General features: G+C 33.8%; 1 long non-coding RNA gene and 2 pseudogenes across 1 annotated transcript; all 3 read left to right on the top strand.

Moving 5' to 3' along the window:
- Positions 1 to 438: 438 nt before the first annotated feature.
- LOC110873745 lies at positions 439 to 2025 on the top strand (annotated as a pseudogene).
- Positions 2026 to 2078: 53 nt separating this feature from the next.
- LOC118479401 lies at positions 2079 to 3453 on the top strand (annotated as a pseudogene).
- A 5283-nt stretch (positions 3454 to 8736) lies between these two features.
- Positions 8737 to 11234, top strand: LOC110873746. The gene is made up of 2 exons (XR_002555408.2): positions 8737 to 9558; positions 10748 to 11234. It is a non-coding gene; the product is annotated as an uncharacterized LOC110873746 (long non-coding RNA).
- The last annotated feature ends 692 nt before the right edge of the window (positions 11235 to 11926 follow it).

Raw genomic sequence — 11926 nt, 5'->3', positions numbered from 1 at the left:
GTGGTTGGGAACCACAAATCCGCGACTGTGGTGACTTGCGGTGGAAGACACCATGTGCAAATCCACGACGAGGTAAGATTAGGTATCTGTAATATTCATTCCGATTTATAGTTGGTAGTTTTGGTCAGATCTAAAGTTTAACCATGGCGATGTTGGTTTTTTTAGACGAATGGAAGCAGTGGTGGTGACTACCGACGGCGAAGATGAAGGCCTTTTTTGTTCTAGGGTTTATGCCCATGAATTGGTCATGGGTTTCTTTTTTTTCTTTTAGAAGGCCTTTTTTGTTCTAGGGTTTATGAATGTATCTAAGTCCTCACAACTCACAAGAGTTACAATGCTCATAAATTTTAAATATTTTTTTTGAAAAATTTAGAAGTTTCTGGATAATGAATGCATATAAGATATCTTGTTACTAATAATTATAGCAAATAAATTTGAATAAAAATATAGCAAATTCTTGGCAATGGGGTAAGTATAGATTAATCTGAATGAATCAAAGGTTCTGTTTGAACTGCTGTTCTGAATGCAAAATTACTGTTCGATAAGTTATCTGAATGGGTATAAAATGACCATTTTAACCTTCAGTATGATCTAACATTGAAAGAAATATATGCAGATCAATAAGGAGCGTGCCGGTGTGCTTGTTGGAACAGGAATAGGAGGTCTTACTATGTTTTCCGACGGAGTTTAGAATCTAATCGAAAAGGGTTACAAAAAAATCACACCTTTTTTCATTCCTTGCGCCATAACAAACATGGATTCGGCTCTGCTCGCTATTGATCTTGGATTCATGGGTCCAAATTACTTGATTTCAACTGCGTGTGCTACTTAAATTATTGCTTTTATACTGCTGCAAATCATATTCGAAGACGGGAAGCTGATATGATGATTGCTGGTGGCACTGAAGCTGCCATTATTCCTATTGGTTTGGGTGGTTTTGTGGCGTGCAGGGCCCTTTCTCAGAGAAATGATGACCCACAAACGGCTTCTAGACCATGGGATAAAGACAGATGGTTTTGTCATGGGTGAAGGTGCCGGTTTTCAAAACATTGCTTAAAAACCACAAATCCAAATACCCCTTGATCGTGAGATGGCACGAGATCACCAAACTTTTTTAAGAAAAAAATTTATTGAACATAAAGAATATATATTATTTGAAGGTGATGGAGAGCTTAGAACATGCAATGAAAAGCGGGGCGGTTAATTGTGACGCTTATCATATGACTGATCCACGATTCGACGTTCTTGGTGTTTCTTCTTGTATTCAAAGCAGCCTTGAAGATGCTGGTGTGTCACCAGAGGAGGTAATATTTTCAATATAATATATAAAAATAATTTTGTTGAAACATAAAATATAATTATGTTACATTATGTAAACATAGGTTAACTACATAAATGCACACGCAACGTCAACATTGGTTGGTGATCTGGCGGAGGTAAATGCTGTAAAGAAGGTGTTCAAAAGCACTGATGGGATCAAAATGAATTCAACCAAGGTGAGATATCTTTTCTGTCATTTGTATTCTTCACATGTTAATATTGACAACATCGGTTAATGATAAAACTTGTTTTTGTTTTAGTCTATGATTGGACACTGCCTAGGTGCAGCCGGAGGTCTAGAAGCCATTGCTACGGTCAAAGCCATTCAAACAGGATGGTTGCATCCCACTTTAAATCAATTTGTATGTTTTATACATGTGCTATATAAATTGAATTCTCCTTAAGTTGGTAAATTGGACAAATATTGTGAATGGGTCGATTCAGGTTATTTTTCGGGTCAAAGAGTCAAACGGGTTGAAATTGGTTGCTGTAAAATATCCTATGGATGTCTTAAAAGCTTTTTTTTCTTTTACAATCATAGAGGCACTGATCACTTTTTCTCCAAAACAAGTTTATTTCATGTATAATTGATGATAAACAAAGCTACCTGGTTTTCCTTTTTTGTTTTTTTTTTTCTAGAACTGATCATGCATGCCCTTTTGGATCACATTGTGGTGTTTTATGTCCATTTTTTTGATCCCATTTGTAGCCACGTTTTAAGTTGTTCTTTATCACGTTCACACTTCTAAATCTGTAATATGTTTTGTAAATGGAATTGGAATGATTACTGGAACCATAAGTTTTATGCCGCTCTTTATCATGTTTACACTTCCCAACCCATCCATTTTGTTGTGCAGGTAAGGTACAGAGCTTGAAAACAAGAGAAGAATATAAGAAAACCATGTTGAAGACATAGAGATAATTGTTAGAGATTTGTTTATTATATATTTCCTTATTAGGGTAGGATTAAATGTCTTAGTTAGCAAGTTATTTGAAGTTATTTGTTAGTATAAATCGGGGTGACGTCTAAAAGAATGGAAGAGAAAAAAAACTGAAGGTCTTGGTGGGTGATTTTTTTTGCTATGGTCAGCCAAAGGAAATCTTGTTTACAAAATCGAAGTGTTTCTGAATTCAAGCGTTTTCAAAACATGGAAAGGATTCGATTATCGTTTTCCAATCAACAAAGGGTCTTGTTCCATGGTTTGACGAACTAAAAGTGGTCAGCCATTGTTTAGAGTCGATAGCTTCAAAAGTTTTGGTTGATACGTCTAAAGTCGAATGGTCGTATACTTATAATAGAAAAAAACAAGTTATGGTTCCAAAAGATTGGTGGGTGGAAGATTTATGTGATCTTTTAAGTGATTTGTATAAACGAGTTAATCGCGATTAAGTCAAAAGGGAAAATGAGTTCAGATGTTGTCGGTTTTTTGGCCGTTTCGCCTCAAGGCGCGCCTTGAGGCGCACGCCTCAAGCGTTTTTTAAAATCATGAAGAAAGCATACAGTCACACCCAAATTTATGTTTCATACCTTTTGTCTTATTAATAGCGTTTACGCAGGACTTGATGTTGATGACTGGCCCTGTACTTTCAGTTTGTGGTGCATGAACCCAGCCCTCGTGTTCAAGAACATGTCTGATGGTGTTCTTTCAGAAATTTTAACATCTGGGTAGGTGAAATTGAGTTATCGGAAGTTAAACATGTTGACTCAGATGCGAAAGTCAGCGTTGCCAAGATTGTCGATGGTTACCTTGCTGAAATCGCAAAGGAGCCGAATACTTCGTTGCTAAAGTTTGCGGATCTTGGGGATATGGTGTCAGGTTTACCAAGATGATGGGATTTATCGCACAATCGACATGTATTTTAAGGTCGGTTTAAGTCCCATTTTTTCATTTCTTTTGTCGGGTTTGCCTAATCAAGCATGATTTTATATTCAAAATATTTACCGGAACACCCCTGGATAGGAAAGAGCATAAAGAAACGAGTATGCAGACTAATGGATTGCAGAAAATTGTCACCGGATGCTTGCAAGCACACGGTTCAAAACGAGCGGCTCCCTTTACGGGTGGTGGTGCAAGTCCTCTTTTTTGAGCAGCTATGAGTCACATCAAGTGGTGGGATGGCGGCGGAAGCCGCCATGGGTCTGCCGCTGGGGTGATGCTCGACCCAGAAGTTCAGGCAATTAAAATAGCTACAGATGCAGACCCAAAAGGCCCACGTATTGGTTTTTTTTTTTTTTTTTTTTTTTTTTGCCACAAGTTAATTGCATGGTGTTTCATTGCTATTGGATTGAAGGCCCAAGTCGGGTTTATTTTTTAAAAAGCTTGAAGCTACGGTTTTGAAAGCCTGAGGTTGGGTTCGAGATTCTTTGGTTAAAGATCCAATATTAGGGTAATTAGCAGCTACACCCTTTTTTATTATTGTTTTATGGGTATTTTGTATAAACCATCCGTTTGATGAGGTTTGGTTTGTTGTCAGTTTGTGAAACCACTTTATTAGTAGTTTTCCTAAATCCTGTTTTGGGTGACTCTTTTACGAATAAGATTTAATCGTTTTCTTAACCATAAATATGATATGAGAGTGTTTTTACAAACACGGAAGTACCATACAGTAGGTTGCAAGATGATTGATAAACTAAACAAATGACTATCGCGTTGCAAATTGAAATAACCTAAATCTGTTTAGTAATTTGACATAACCTACCCTTCTAAATCCTTTTTATTAAAGTTAGCAGATAAACATGTATGTGTCCCTTTTTTATCTAAGAATGGCCCATTTAGCTAAATATATAACATACCCAAACTTAAACTAAATCCAAATTCAATTGAATTTAAAAAAGTAAAAAAAGTAATTGTAATAAAATACGGTTTTATTTCATATTAAACTACAATGTATGTCAAAATATGAACATCAACTATATCAATCAATCCTGATATATGACAAAAAATAAAAAACCGCCCCGACTAATGGTTTGGTTAAGTCATAACAAATTCATTGAAATTATGATTTGTTTTAGTTTTGGTGTGTGGCATTCTTGAATTGAGGTTTGTAAGGCTATAGCATAGATAACCCACACTGATACTAGACATGCTATACGATGTATCACAAAAGGATTAATAAACTAACACAAAACGACTATGGCGTTGTAAGTTATCGCCGCTGCCGCATCGCGCGGGTTATCCATTAGAAAAATGAGTGCCAACATATCACGAATAAGAAAACTAACTTAAGTACTATACAATATATCACGAGACAACTCATAAACTAATGGTAAATGAATATCCTATTGTAAATCGCCACTCCCGCTGCATCGCGCGGGTAAATGGCTAGTATGTATATATATATTTGTAGTAAACCTGTATATACATAATGTTCTTAACCTAAAAGGCAGATAAAACAATAAGAAGATGGCACACGATACCTCGGATTTTAATGTGCAATAATAGTTGAGTCAATTTACTAGTTTCCTTATTAAATTTAAATGACCATAATAACTTTTATACAACATTGTTATTATAAGCTTCAATAAAATCAGGATTTTTTTTCTCTTTAATATTCACTATTGATATACTTTTCATATATATATATATATATATATGGTTAGATTAACGTACAAATGCTCTTATCGTACAATACGTACGCGTCAATCTCAGCCGTCAGATCTTCATCCCGCATTGAAATCGCATGTTGTTTTTTGTAACAATTTCGCATGTTATTTTTTTAACATGCGATTTCATCAAAATTACCACATGCGAAATTGTTACAAAAAAAACAACATGCTATTTCATCAAAATTATCACATGCGAAATTTTTACAAAAAACCAACATGCGATTTCATCAAAAATTATCACATGCGAAATTGTTACAAAAAACCAACATGCGATTTCAATGCGGGATGAAAGATCTGACGGCTGAGATTGACGCGTATGTATTGTACGATAAGGGAATTTGTACAGTACACTTTCTCTCTCTCCCTCTCTCTCTATATATATGTATATATATATATATATATATTATTTTTAAAATAGTTAAAAAACTAAGGTATGGTTATCTAATAACATAGTTTTCTATGCCATTATCCAGACTTGGCCACCGTTTAAATGGTATAACAATATAGTTACATGCATAGTTTTCAGTTTTCTAGACCTGGACACATGTTGACACCGTGTCAGTGTTTAACAACACATTTATGCACGATGTGATTATATTTTTTTAAAATTATACAAAGTATATTAATATAACACTCATACTATAGAAATAAATGCTCGATTATATGGTATATTTTTTTTAAAAGGTCATGGATGGTTAAATTTAATGGATGAACTTAAAAAAAGTTAACAATGATAGACTATACCAATTTTTCCCCGTTCTAATTTTTTACTAACTTTTTCGTATTTACTAAACCATCACTAAATTAATCTTAATCATTAAAATGACGTGATTAAAGGTCAAAATCGTTTCTTACATTTGTTAACTTAAAAGTATTGTGTATTTGATCACACCTATATATATATATAGGGTAAGGATAGTGTAAAAAGGGTCTAAAGTGTGAGAAGTGTATTATAACACTATATATAATACTATATAACACCATATAAACACCGTATAACAATATGTAACACCATACAATACCATATAACACTATTTAACACTATATAACATTATATAACAAATATAACACTATACATCTATCATAGACATGCTATCAGACAAACTATAGTGTTATATTTGTTATATAATGATATATAGTGTTACATAGTGGTATATGGTATTATATGGTGTTACATATTGTTATATGGTGTTTATATGGTGTTATATAGTATTATATATAGTGTTATAATACACTTCTCACACTTTGAGCACTTTTTACAGGATCCTCTACCTATATATATATATATGGGAAGGTTCAAATGAAAACCACTAGTTATTGTGAAAACTAGAAAACTAACTAAAACCCACTAAAAAGGAGGGGGGGAAGACTTTTAATGAAGGAGGGGTAAAATTGGAAAAAAATATATATATAACTTTTCAAACATTTCCCATTTCTCTATACGTTATCATTTTAAAACAAAAATGGCACCATAAGATCACAAATTTTCTTATCTTTCATTCAAGTATATTCGAGCATATTTTTTATGACATAAAAAAAGATTTATGGTGTCGTCTTGTTTTCAATACTATTATTATAGTAGTGCACATGTGCAATATAACATGTACTACAATGTGCATTACATGCTTAAAATTAGCTTTTTGAGTCTAGTTTAGCTTTTAGGGTTAGTTTTTTTGGAGGTTTAGGATTAGGATTAGGTTTTTGGGTGTGGGGGGGAGGGGGGTTTAGGTTTTTGGGGGGTGGCGGTGGGGGGGTTAGGTTTTTTTCGGGTTTATGTTTAGGGTTTAGTTTTAGGTTTTCGGGAGAGTGGGGGGTGGGGGGGTTTAGGTTTTTTTTTGGGGGGGGGTTAGGCTTTTGGTGGGAGGGTGAATTTAGGTTTTTTTTTGGGGGGGGGGGGTGGGGGGTTTAGGTTTTTGGAGGGTGTCGGTGGGGGGTGGGTTAAGTGGTTTAGGCTTTCTGTATTAGTGCACATGTGCAGTACAACCAAATTTTTTTTTTTTTTTTGTTTTTGAAAATTTTTTTCCATATATAAAAAGTAGCGATTTTTCTAAAAAAAATTGTTAAAAAAAAAAAAAAATTTGTATGTTTTTTAGGTTTTTTTAGGCTTTTTTAGTTAGTTTTCGAGTTTTCACAATAAAAGTGGTTTTCATTTGAACCATCCCCTATATATATATATATATATATATATATATATATATATATATATATATATATATATATATGGGCAGGGTTCATTTGAGAACCACTATTATTGCGAGAACCACGAGAGCCAACATGAACACAAAAAATACCTAAAAAACACAAAAATATTTTTTTTTAAAATCGCTATATTTCGTCCATAAAAAAAATTTCGAGTAACAATTATGGATGCACATGTGCATATGTACCATTTCTATAACAAATTACGTAATACATTACTACTATTATACAATTGTACTTTCATTTACATTACAATATGTAATACACTACTTTTTACATTAGCAATATTAAAAATGTACATGTGCATTTATATGCATGAAAATGATATAACGTGTTTTGGTACAAAAAAAAATGTGATTTTGAATGATGAAGTAGGCCAATATACATGTTTTTGGTTAGTTATATCTAGTGTTGGATGGGTTGGTTATAGTTATCACTTTATAATGTAATATGTTGTTTGCTATGGTATGAATGGTGTTGATGTACATGTGAATATAGTGAAAAATATTATACATATTGGTAATGGTAGTGTATTATGGATAGTAGGAGGTAATGGTAGTGTATTATGGATAGTAGAAGGTAATGGTAGTGTATTATGTATGGTATGATATATAAAAAGGAAAGTTTATTCAAAGTAGTGTACCAAAAATACGTTATATCATGTTCATACATATAGATGCACATGTGCATTTCTAATATTGGTAATGTAAAAAGTATTGTATTATGGATGGTAGTGTAAATTACAGTGCAGTTATCTAATACTGGCAATGTATTACGGAATTTGTCAAAAAAATGATAAGTATACACGTGTATAGATAAATTATATACATATTGGAACGGCAACTTATGTCATTTGACACTTCCCTTAAAATTGATCTAATGCATGATTTACAAACTCATTATGCATATTACTACGTAAAGGCTTTCAAACATTTGGACGGTCAAATCTTTGGATTCAATTTTTGAATAGCCCGCTCATCCTCGTTCACCAATTACTAATTCCTGCTCATCCCATACACTTATTACATTTTTTTTCATTTGCAGAGTAAGAGAGAGAGAAGGATTAAGGCTATGACCTCGAGCGGTGGTGCTTGTGTTTAGGTTGTAGCAGTCTAAACAAAACATCCATTTGTTAGACCGTGGGGTATGGTGGAGGCGGGAGTTTGGGGCATGAGTTGACACGTTGACTTCGAAGGGGCACCGCTGGTCAGTTGCATGTTGGTCGGTATGGTGGGGCGTGGCTAGCCCGCGTGGGTTGGCCACGTGTTATAATTTTTTTTTTCAGTTATTATAAAAATACACACAAAAATAAAACAAAAAAAGCCTAGCTTCCTATAGCCTAGCCAACCTAGCCAATGAGAACCGGCCACGAAAGACCGCTAGGCCTGTCCAACGCCCGGGCTGAAACCTCCGTCCAAGGGGCACGCCGAAAACCAAACTCACCCGGGATGGTGACTTGGGCGTTTGTACCCAACCCACGCTCCATACCCGATATTCTTATGAAAACATTGTTTAGCCCTAATATACAAACCTTGGCCAAGTTCCTCTCTGAAACCTGTAACCAGACCCTTACCCAAACCATAATTTCTGCCACGCTTCAATAGGTAGTCTCTCAGTTTTAGTTTCATACCCAAACATTGCTTCCCTACCTTCGTACTTCAAATATTTGTTTCAGTTTGTTCTATTTCTTTATTTTTTTTTTTTTTTCTATTTCTTCAAAATATACTTCATACTACTTTGATAATTGTTCGATTTTTGCCCTATTTTTGTGATATGTTTCTCCAATTTATGCTTCATGTTGTGCGATATTTGCCCTAATTGCTAAAATGTTTACGTTTGCTCGATTGTTTTCAGTTAAATTCTTTTAGATTTAACTATGTTTCTTGATGGATTTTGTCTCCTTTGTCATGTAGAATGTATGGCCCTAACCTTTTTACCTTAATAATCATATATCTTGTGGATGTATAGTTTAGTTTTTCAAAAATATGATAATCAACAACTGGTATTTGCTAAACCATCAAAGTTATACATTTGACAGAAGTTTTTAGGAAACAATTATTTAGTTGTTGTTATACTTGCTTTAATTTATAGTGGGCTTCAATGGGGGAGATGATTGTTTTAAAAAAGAGGACTTTGCTTCTAATGTTGTTTGGAGATGCGCCTGACCTCTTGAACTACAATAAGTGAATTTAGTACCTTATTAATTGCTTAAACTTAGATGATATCATCTATCTTGGTCAATAAAATACCAGGGTGTGTACTTTTGTAGTAAAAACACGAACTGATTTTGTGCTTATCCATAAAGTCTAAAGTATGATCTTGTTTCTTTCACACTGTTGATGACTTCTGGGTGAAATGGGCTTCAGCAGTTCCGGGGCTGCCGTCGCTACAACACCAAATTGACTAAAAGTGTTGTTTTTGTCCTGATTAAGGTAACAATTCCAATCCATATCTACAGCCCATTATCATTTATTGTTTTGTTCAGTTACGATTTATAGGTGGAAGGATATCGCATAGTCGTGATTAAACGTTGCATGTAAACCCAAACATACGTTTTCATTTCATGTACTTCTACCGTCTCGTAAGCGTCACGACACTTTTATTTTTTTCAATATGTTTCGTTAAAATCATAATATTGGGTCAACACTAGAAGTAATTGCTAATATTAGTTTAGGTCAACAAGATTGGGGATGGGTTAATTAGCAATAGCATTTGATTTCTTGTTTACTAAGCTTATTTTGGTGGATTTAAAGATATGAGTTTGATTGTAGGTTTCTACTTTCTACATAGAAATTTTTATTTTATAGAGTTATCTGCATAAGTCAAAGACATATTTGAACATTGCATTTTTTTTAATTTTAAAATGTTTGTTAGTTTTTTTCTTAATTAGAGTGTTAAATATGGATGAAAATGTTTAATGATGGTTGAAAAGCGGTCGATAATGAGTCCAACTTGAATCATCTGGTACTACCTAACCTCCTTTTCTTTTCATACTGAGTTCTTTCATACAAATTATAGAATTGGTCGAATTGGTTATTTTTATAACAAAACGGGTCAAAAGTTTTAAAGTCGCCCAAAATATATTGTTATGTGTTAAACCCGACCTGTCCTGTTTGGACAAACCAAGCTGCCACATCTATTAAGTCATATATAATCTATGTAGTTATAGCGGTCCAAAATCGAATAGCGGTCAAGGTCCGCTATATGATATATAGCTTATAGCGGTGATATAGCGGTAATTTTTATACCATGCATAATTTATGTATTTATATATATATATATTATAATATATCTTTGAAAAATATTAATAGTAATATCAAAATTCATAGTAATATCTTTCCATTATAAAAAACCGGTTGCAAATCTAACATAATTTAAGAATTAACCAAATCAAACATCTACCTGCGTTACTGTGTTGCCTCATTCTACTGCGTTACTGCTATAGCCGCTATATAGGTTTCCAAATAGCGGCCAAATAGCGGTATTTAGCGCCGCTAATAGCGGAACCGCTACAGGCCACCGCTATTTGGACCACTACACACCCTGAGGTCCGCTAACCGCTATAGCACCGCTATTGACTGCTTAGTATATAATACGATTTATTCATGTATAATGTTGTAGATATTATCAAAGGCAAACATTTATACAATAATGGAAGTGGTTAGTCCGGAAATTTCTGTTACACGCATGGATTTATCTTTTGTTCGAAAGGCTTTTCAACTCACGTTGTTATACACGAGGCGTCATCCTTTTTGAGTGACCCACTATCCATAAAGCTACATGGATTCTATAGTCATTACTTGAAGTTGCTCAAAAGCCGAGTCCGAGTGGTGAAAAAGGATGGGATATATAGAGCTTCATTCTCAGCAGCAACATCCATAGCAAAACGGGGATGATGAGAATTCATCTATGCTTAGTGTGGTTTTATAGGTTCCGTGAACTTATATCCAATAATACGTCTTAGAATACAGTTAACGGGAACTTGTTTTGGAACAAATCTAAAATTGTGTTGTTTGTTAACTTGAATAGGAACAATATCTGTTATGGAAAGGAAACGAAACTAACTCATTGAAGTTTCAAGCAAAGAAAACATTCATGAATTTGTAAATAATTTGCCTTATGTGTGTGACATGATTGTGACTACCATGGAATCGATCAACCGAATGGAATTGGTGGTTACAAATAACACGGATTAATAAATTACAGTTGGATTGGATATCATTGTTAAAAAAGGTTAAGTGAGAGAAATGGGTAAATATCTATTTTAGCAGTAGTCTTAGAAATAGATTATTTTACAATTCATAGGATTCAAAACATGAGATTGAACACCATCACAGAGAACAATTCCTCGAGTGAGCAAATTTCTTTTCAATTCTTCTATCGGTTCCTTTGGTCCAGCAATGTATAAAGATGTTAACTGTGGTTTCTAACTCTTCGTTTTTTATCAATAAAAGGACATGTCATGGCATAACCGGCTATACCGGTTTAAATCACCTTTAAAAATCACAATTTTATTCACAATTAGCAAGTTACGGGACTTTAATATTCAAAAGTTGGGTTTAGCGACTTTTATAAGAAAAAAAAGTTGAAAATATTTTGGTTTTTCTTGGTATTTGCCCATTTACTAAATATCAAAATGAAATCATCGTAATCACAATTAGCAAGTTAGGGGACTTTAATATTCAAAAGTTGGATTTAGCGACTTTTATAAGAAAAAAAGTTTAAATTATGTTGGTTTTTCTTGGTATTTGCCCATTTACTAAATATCAAAATGAAATCATCGTAAATATAAACATTGAT

Source organism: Helianthus annuus, chromosome 8 (genome assembly GCF_002127325.2).
Source record: "Helianthus annuus cultivar XRQ/B chromosome 8, HanXRQr2.0-SUNRISE, whole genome shotgun sequence".
Taxonomy (NCBI): domain Eukaryota; kingdom Viridiplantae; phylum Streptophyta; class Magnoliopsida; order Asterales; family Asteraceae; genus Helianthus; species Helianthus annuus.
Note: the sequence above shows the minus strand (reverse complement) of the source record. Positions and strands in the feature narration are given on the sequence as shown.